Source organism: Pteronotus mesoamericanus, unplaced genomic scaffold, assembly GCF_021234165.1.
Source record: "Pteronotus mesoamericanus isolate MK-2021 breed Mesoamerican mustached bat unplaced genomic scaffold, CSHL_Meso_final scaffold_1066, whole genome shotgun sequence".
Lineage (NCBI taxonomy): Eukaryota > Metazoa > Chordata > Mammalia > Chiroptera > Mormoopidae > Pteronotus > Pteronotus mesoamericanus.
In genome coordinates, this window is record NW_026555299.1 from 3,514,028 (window position 1) to 3,523,226 (window position 9,199).

A 9,199-nucleotide genomic window follows, 5' to 3' on the forward strand; every position below is an offset into this window, starting at 1 on the left:
AAATAAAACACTGACGTTAATTAATTAAAAAACAAAACAGAAAGGCTCAACAAAGCTAAAATCTGGGTTTTTAAAAAGATGAATAAAATTGACATTTGACATAATTCGGGTAAGATTAATCAAGATAAAAGGAAAATGCACAAATAACCGAATGAAAAAGACAACAACTCTAAATGCTACATATACTTAAAAGATGATTGAGAGGACTTCCAGTCAAAATGGTAGCGTAGGCAGACATGGCTCTCCTCTTTGCACAACCGCAATAAAATTACAACTAAAATATAGAACAATCATCGCTCAGAACCATCAGATTGAATTGAATGGAAGTCTGACAACAATGGAATTAAAGAAACCACATCCATCTAACTGGTTGAAGGGGCAGACACACAGCATGCTGATTCCACACCCACTTATGATGAATAAAATTTAGGAGGGGTATCTTGGGAGCGAGGAGTCCCAGCCACACACCAGGCCCCCGAGCCCAGGGTTCCAGCACCAGGAGGATAGGCCCCCACAACTTGTGGCCACAAAAGCCAGCGGGGAGTGTCAGAGGAAGAAGCCTCCGAAGTCCCAACTAGTTCCTCTTAAAGAACCCACACACACACTCACCTACTCAGACTCACTCCCTCTGGGCTCCGGCCCGGGGAGGCAGCTTTTTAGGCAGCTTTAAGTGACATACAGGGAGAAACTGAAGTGTCTGGCATCAAGGCGAGCAGAGGGCATTGTCCCTTTTCTGGGCCCTCCCCCAACAGAGCCGGCAAGCTGGGATTCCATCAACCTGGCTAACAAACACTGTTCGACCCCCCTCGAGATCCCCAGAGACTCCGCCCCAGCCAACTTACTTGTCCATATGAATGGCTTGTTTAGCTTATGCTGCACAACTTCCTAAATCCTCTCAAACAAGCAGCAGCTGGCCTCAGTGAGCCCCAGGCCCAGCACTAGCAGCGGCCAGCCTAGATCCACAGTGTGGCTTCACCTGGGAATCTCCAAGCCCAGCACAGGTGGCAGCCACCTCAGATTGCTTTACAGCTCAGGCAGAGTGGCCCCGGGCAAAACACAGGTAGGAGCTGACCTTGGCCTGTACCACCTGGGAAACCCCAGGGCCAGCACAACTAATGGACAGCTAAAGACCACGTCGGAGCACCACCACCCTACCCACACACAGTGGGTCCTCCACGGAGGGCAGAGGTTGGTGGTCAGTGGTCACAGCCAATCCTTGCAACTGACTAGCCTGAGTAAATCCCTCCCATTGATCTGCCAACAGCAACCCAGGCTCACCTACAAGAGGAGGATGTACTGTACTCAGCCCACACGACGGGTGCACCTCAAATACCCAGCTTGGGTGACTGGGAGGCTGTGCCACGGGACTCTACAGGACACCTACTACAATAGGCCACACTGCCAAGACACAGACTCAAAGCAGCTCTACCTAATACATAGAAACAAACACAGGGAGGCTGCCAAAATGAGGAGACAAAAAAACAAGGCCCAAATGAAAGAACAGATCAAAACTGCAGAAAAAGAGCTAAATGAAATGGAGATAAGCAATCTATCAGATGCAGAGTTCAAAACCCTGGTTATAAGGATGCTCAAGGAACTTAGTGAGGACCTCAGCAGCATAAAAAAGATCCAGTCAGAAATGAAGGATACACTAACTGAGATAAAGAACAGTGTACAGGTAAGCAACACTAGAGTGGATGAAGCTGAGAATCAAATCAAGGATTTGGAATGCAAGGGAGCACACAACAACCAATTAGAACAATAAGAAGAAAAAAGAATCCAAAAAAAAAAAAACGAGAACAGTATACGCAGCCTGTGGAACAACTTTAAGTAACCCAACATTCACTTCATGGGGGTGCCAGGAGGAGAAGAGAAAGAGCAAGAAATTGGAACTCTATCTGAAAAAATAATGAAAGAAAACTTCCCTAATTTGGTGACGGAAATAGGCATGCACGTCCAGGAGGTACAGAGAATCCCAAACAAGATGGACGCCAATAGGCTCACTCTAAGACATATCATAATTAAAATGCCAAAGGTTAAAGATAAAGAGATAGGAGCATAGGTGTGGGAGAATGGGCACCAATAGGAAGTTGCAAAATAGCCACAGGGATGTAAAATACAGAGGAGCCAAAGGACTTACACACATGACCCGTGGACACGAACAAGGGTGGGGGACTGCCCGAGGGAGTGCGGGGTGCTGGGGGGGGGCAAAGGGGGAAAATCAGGACAGCTGTTCATAGCACAATCAATAAAATATAATTTAAAAAAGTAAAAAATAAAAAACATAAGCTAACTGATACCAATGAACTGATGCCAAATGTATGTGAAAACTGAGATGCAGTGGAAAAACCTTTAAAATATAAGCTAACAAAATAGTCTCAGAAGAAATAGCAAACCTGAATAGTTCTGGAAGATTTTAAATCTTCCTATAAAGAAAATTCCAGGCCCAGAAGATTTCCCTAGCTCTATTAAACATTCAAAAAACAGTAATTCCAATTTTACACAAATTATTCCAGAGTTCAGGGGGAAAAAAGGGAATGCTCCCCAGCTTACTTTAGGAGGTTAGCATAACCTTAATACCAAAACCTAGAATGGTGGTTCTCAAGAGTATGGTCCAGGGACTCCAAAGGGTCCCCACAGCCCTTTCAAAGGGTCTGAAGTTTTTTCTTAATAACACAGACATTATTTTTTCACCTTCATTTTCCAGAGGCTACATGATATAGGATATTGCAAAGACTCAATGGAGAAGTAGATACGAGAATCCAGCAGGTTTTTATTAAGCTTTTCCAAAAATAATGAAAAATATCAACTCACAGATTCAAGATACTTAACTCCGAGCAGAATATATACACACAAAGAAAACCCACCTAGATAAGTCAAAGTAAAACCATTACAAAGAAAGTCAAAGAAAAATACTAAAAGCAGCCAGAGTCGAGGAAAATCTATGCAAGGTAGATTAAAAAGCTATATGTAACAGGCAAACCTATAAAATATTTACACAAAATATCTAAGACTTCTGAGAAGAAAATGATTTCTGAAACAATATAAAAAGTGCAAAATAGAAGATAAAATAATAAATTCAGGGTTACAATTAAGAACTTTTGTTCATCAAAAGATACCATAAGAAAATAAAAACACTATCTATAAACCAGAAGATATTTGCAATATATACAACCAATAAGAGCTAGTAACTGGAATAAAGAACTCCTATAAAGCAATAAAAACAAACAAAAAATTGAAAACTGGATAAAAGACTTATATAAATTTCAGAGACAAGGAAACAAAAATGGCCCATAAACACCTGAAAAGGTGCCTGATCTCATTCATGGTCAGGCAAAGTAAAACCACACTGAGACATCTACCCACCAGCACAGGAAGATATAAGAGCCAAACCCCACCAAGTGTTGGCGGGGACCTGAAGCCACAGTACCTGTCCTGCTAGGAGTATGACCTGGCTCCAGAGTCACAAGTGGTCAGCAGAAGGGCTGGAAAGAAGAGAGCGCTGATACCCACTATGTTAGAGTTCTAAGCAGCCAATTTTGCTTTCTACCTGTCACAGTTGGGGACCCTCATCCTCCCTGCCCCCTCTGCAAAAAATTAAAGAACCAAAGACAAGGATGGCAGCGCAAGTAGTTTACTTACTTGGGAGGTGACCTCAGAAAGCTGAAGTGATGAAGGAAGAAGAGAGAGACAGGGACGCAGAGAAGGCCAAAAGGAATGTGTTCTAAGCTGGTTGCTGCTATGGGCAACGAAGGCCCTTAGGGCTGCTAGGAACCCTCTGAAGAGCCATGGAGGCTACTCCGTGCCCCTCAGAAGGATGAGAGCCTAGAGCACTTATCTGCCGACTCCTATCCTACCGCTTGAGGGCTACCTGGTTCTACCATCAGCTCAGGACCTGCAGTCAACAGCCCTCAAAAGGTCCGGATATTACCCTTTCCTTGATGTACAGTTAGTCTGACAAAGAGCTGCAGCTCCCTTGAGGAAGGACTGGGGGAACATTTGTCTATACCTGCAGGCATGTTGCGAAGTACTTCTTCAAAGAGATCCAGCCTCCCTCTCAATCCATGGGATATGGGTCTGAAAGCTCACATCTGAAAACCAGGTGATGAACAGTGATTTCTCCATTGCAGCAGCGGACATCAGCCTACTTGCCAGTGCTTGGGTTTTTTTCCTGGTTATATGAGTCAAGCAGTGCCCTAACTGGCTGTCCATCTGTGCCGCCCTTACAACTCCATGCTCTATTAGCATCACAGTGGGTCAGACACACTGGCTGCCAAGTCGGGTCTTGATGCCCATACGGGTATTGTGTCTACCTTAGCTCTGATGGTTAGTGCCACCAGCCTGAAGAGGCGTCTGCTCTATCAGAATGTTATCATCTCCATAGACACTTGGGAGCCAGTTCCGTGGTCGCATCTCCTGAAGTCAATCTTGGCCTAGCTGACCCTAGGGCAGGCAACAGTGAGCTTCTCAAAGATGCTGGGCCCCCTACTGGGCAAGCCAAATATCCAGAGAGAAGGGGGTGCACTTTCCAGGGAACCTGGATAAACAGTGCATCTCTAGCCTTAAAAAATAAATCTACTTCAAATCTCCACCTCCAATGTCCTTCTGACCCTTTCCTCAATACTCTGCGGAGACAGCTCTGGTTTTCTCAGCCTCAGCACTACCGACATTTTGGGCCAAATAAATCTTCTTTGTGGGGAGCTGTTCTGTAAAATGTAGAAAGTTCGGCAGCACCCTAGTTTCTGTTCAGCAGAAGCCAGAAGCAACCCTTAGTTGTGACAACTAAAAATATATCCAGACACTGCCAAATATTCCCTGGGGAGTCAAAATCATCCCCAGCTGAGAACGAGTGGTACTGGCCAAGCAACGAGGAGCCGGCCTAGTGGCTTATTAGGACTGGCTCTAGCCGCCCTTGCTGGGTCCTTAAATCCTGAATCCTAGGAGAATGCCCCCAAGGCAAACAAGCTCTCCCTTCCAGCCTGAGAGTCAACCAGTACCCCTACACTCTTGGTCTAGCACCCTCAAGATTCACTCTCACACGTGCTCCCCCATTTCCAGCTGGTCCACAGGAATCAGGCCCTACAATTCTTTCAATGCAAAAGCTAATTCCCCATGCTTGCCTGCTTCGGTAATGCTGACATCTGAAGGGAGGAGAGGCAGATCTTGAGGAGGATAAGCAGCATCTAGCAAGGCACCTGCCTCAAGTGAGGTCTCTGCATAGTGTCCAGGCAAGGAAAAGTTGCTCTCCTCTATAATAGGGAGGTGGAGACTTCTGCTGGCCCAGATGATCTAGGAAACTGGGAGTTCAAAGCTCTCAGTGTCTGCACCCAAATATCTCCACCCCAGGTCTCACTCCTGACTTTAGCAGAAGCAGCCTGTGTAAGGCGTGCACTCAGCTTCCTTTGCAGCTCTGCCATAATTATGACTACGTGCGTCCACACAGTCTGCCTTCCAGCTACAGAAGGTGCTGCCACGGAGCCTTCTGTCTTTCACAGGGTGTCTGGAGTTGACATCTGGCTGATCTGAACCTGATCTTACCTCAAGGCCTCTGAGGGAGATTAAAAAAAAGAGTCAGCCCATTCCACTATCCTTACCATCACCATTTTCCACATTTTGGTCAAGTGCGAGAGCCACCATAGTAGCCGGTGGCTTCCCTTCTACCTGAACCTCAGCCCGATCCGCCACTGGTGAGTCTTGCCATTGGGATGCTAGAGCACCCGCGTTACCCACGCCTCCCTTACCACCGGCAAAGGGGTCTGTGTTGCCATCTGAGGGTGAGTGAGTCTAGTTTCACAGTACTATTCGCAGAGCCTGCTTTCAAGAGTCACTTCTAGTACCAACTGTCTAAACTTATGTTCTGCCAAACTAAGAAAAAGTGACTTGTGTGCAAGGAGCTTGCAGAAGGTAATCCAAAAAGCCAGAGAGGAGTCAGGGAATAACAGATAACCATTAGTGTTCACTGTGGAGCTGGCTACCATACTAAACTGGATAAACGGGGCTCAGCTCTGCTAGGGTCCCTCTGAAAAATGCACCTTGGAACTGCACCTTTGAGGGGTAGGGAGCCACAGCCTCACATTTCTGAGGTACGCCTACACAGGCTAAGTAAGTTCCCAGAAGTCTGTGCCAAACGGCTGAGAGAGATGGTGAGAGCTTCAGGTAGACCAAAAACTCAATAAAAGAGACAAGGTAAAAAAAGCCTTAAATGAAAAAGAAAAGGATGAGAAATGATGGAAAAAAGGCCTCTTACTACGTGGTGTGTTAGAAAATCTTCCCTGTGAGCAGCCACATACCTTTTACATACTTCATTTACACACTTGCCACATTATATTAATTAGTTAAGCAATTGCAAGTCTGTCCCCTCTGCGGGCTGTGATTTCCTTGTAGTCAACGTTTTGGGGTTGTTGTTTTTTTTCTGTTCAGTATTCTCAGCATCTAATGGCATATCTAGAACACATTTCAAATAACCATAAATGTCTGTCGAATGAATGTCTCTATCCTTCCCAGTTCCATCAGTGCACACACCACTCAGGGTCCAAGTTTTGAGTTATTATACGGTGACAAAATGATTATTTTCCTTCTTGAATTAGAATTTCCAAAGGGGGTGGGGAATGGCTAGGTAAAGACTGAATTTTCAGTGTGTGTCCCTAAACACCCTCCTCTCCCCTAACACTGACCGCTGAGGAAGATAGACCAAAAGGAATCTCCCACTAATGAATGTTTATTCCCTGTAATACCATAACCTGGATCAAAACAGGAATTTCACAACAAAGATCTTCAAACTTTACCCTCCCTGAAACCCATCAAACCTCGCCCTGTGAAACCCTGGTATCATCTGTCCGGCTGGCAGGCACTGAGTCACTGGAAAAACATTTTAACCCCACTCCACTGTCCAGATGAGATGCATTTTCTGTTCCTGGAATTATTTATTCCTAAAATTTGCCTGAATATCCTTTCTTTGGTACTTCAGCCTATATCCAATCCACTTAGTCCAAAGTTTTGAGTCATAATCTCTTACATTGACCTTCTTAGAAAAGCACTCACAGCGAACTCCCAGGACCAGTGCTGCTAGAACTTAACCCAACTGTGCCTGAAAACAAAGGAAAATCTCCAATTCATTGTCTTACCTGATAGAGTTCTTTATCATTAAAGTTATATTGTGACTAACCAGCTCTAAAAATGGGTTTACAATTTAAAACAAACAACAAACGGTGCCCCTTTGTTAGTGGGATTATACAAGAATCAATTCAATGCATATAATTAAAATAGCTCAAAACTAAACTTTACTGAGGATTTACTACATGCCAAAATCTGTTTTAAGCATTTTGAGTTAACTTATGTAGTCTTCCTAACAGTGCCGTGTGACAAGCTATTATTGTCCTCATTTTACAGACAGGGGAATTGCGACAGCAAGGCTAAGTAAGTAACGTGCCCAAAGGTACACAACTAGAAAATGCCAGTGCTAGGGTGCGAGGATGGCAGCCTGGCTCTGGAGCCTAGGTTCTTAAAAGCCTGGATTAGATCAATTTTTCTCACTCCTCAATTAGCAAAGCCAGCATAACCTGACAGGAGAAAATTCATCCATTCATACCAGCATACAAAATGAGAGGGCTTAAATCAGTGGAAGTGGGAAATGACGGGAAATGACTCATGTATTACCGTAAATAGCCTTTGAGCTCTGAAATTTACAAACCAAGTCCAGTTTAAGTCCTTAGAGCACTCGACTTAGACACAAAATCGACTCAAGCAATTATTTGAGCCTCAAAACGTTTACATAGATCCATTTCCCACCGCCAGTGGGAAAACTCCATAGGCTTCAAGTCGATGCCCAGAGCCCAGACACCCTTGGCCACCTTCCCCACCTAGTCCTCTTTCCGAAGCGGCCGGGGCACAGTGCACCAAGTTCTGCCCATGGCATCCAGCACTGACTTGGATGCCACAGGCCACCGCTGAACGCAGGGCACAAGAAATTTCCGTGGGAGCAAACAGCTCGCCGAAAGGAGGTGGGAGCGGCCACGGCGGAGCGTGGGCCCCGCGGGAAAAGGAAGCTGCAGGGCCCGGGAGAAATGAAAGGAGCGGACAGGGAAAAGCACTGGACCGGAAAGACAGGTGAGCACCAAGCGCTGGGCAAGCCAGGTGAAGAAGGCGGTGCAGAAATCAAAGCGCTCCAAAAGTGGTAAATCGCTGTGAGCGGCCGTGCGAGGGTGGCGGACGCCTCTCGTAGCCCTCGGGCCTCTGCACCGACCGCGCTTCCCCGGCGACCGGGGCCAGACTCCGCCGCGGCCCGGGGAGGCCCGAGCCCGCAGCTTAGCACCCGCGGGCCCTTCTGCGCTGAGCTTACCTCGGCCACGGCTGCCTCCCGCGCGGCCCCGCGCTCGGTCACCGGCTCATGCCGCAGGATGCGGGCCACGGCAGCCCGTTGGGGAGCGCGGCCAGTCGGCGGCCGCCACCGCAGGGGCCAGGGCTACGCGAGCCAGCGAGAAGTGTTCCGCCGGCTACCCGGCGCGGCGTCTGACACCTAGTGCATTGCGCATGCGTGAGCGGCGCGGGCCCGCGCCCCCTGCTGGACAGGAGGAGTCAGAGCACGCTTTTTTCCGAAGCAGGCGGTTCAAACTCAGGCTCCATAGTGAAACGCAAAGCCAGGCAGCCTTGTTCATAATTTTAAAAAACTTCAAACTGAAACAACGAGGCAGTATGCTTCACTTACAAAACTTCCGAAACCGACAAAACTGTAGTATTTTATTATAATCAGTACCGGAGAGCGTGCGACATCCCTGGAAGGCAGTTGGCAGTATCCATCAAATGTAAAATGCGGTAAACCTTCCCCCGGCTATCCTTCTTTATGAGGTTTACCCTATGGATATTCTCAACAATGTTTATCGAAAACATTCTTTACAGCATTATTTCTAATAATAGCAAAAACTGAACACAACCAAAATAAATGATTAGAATGGAATAATTCAAGAATGCATATATGTGTTGGCTTGGAATTATCTTCCAGGTATGTTCACAGGAAAGTATGGTCCAAAACGGTGGGCAAGTATAACCCCCTTTATGTTAAAAGCAAAAAAGAAAAAGAAAAAGAAAAAGAAAAGAAAAGAAACACATAAGAAGCATATATACACATACATATATATAAAACAAGAGATAATATATAAGTAGATATTATACTAAGGCATATGTATAACATTTTTTCTGAAAA

At 46.0% G+C, this 9,199-nt stretch overlaps 1 protein-coding gene across 2 annotated transcripts in view; it reads right to left on the reverse strand.

The window, feature by feature from the left end:
- The window catches only part of EXT2 (exostosin glycosyltransferase 2), a 134,610-nt gene extending 126,081 nt beyond the window's left edge, over positions 1 to 8,529 (reverse strand). Inside the window, exon 1 of one of the 2 annotated variants that reach the window (XM_054587121.1) lies at positions 8,339 to 8,529. The gene's annotated coding sequence lies outside the window, so the exon portion shown is untranslated. Of the gene's footprint in view, positions 1 to 4,009; positions 4,118 to 8,338 lie in introns of those variants that run through there. The other variant, XM_054587122.1, reaches the window with a different exon arrangement.
- Between the last annotated feature and the right edge of the window lie 670 nt (positions 8,530 to 9,199).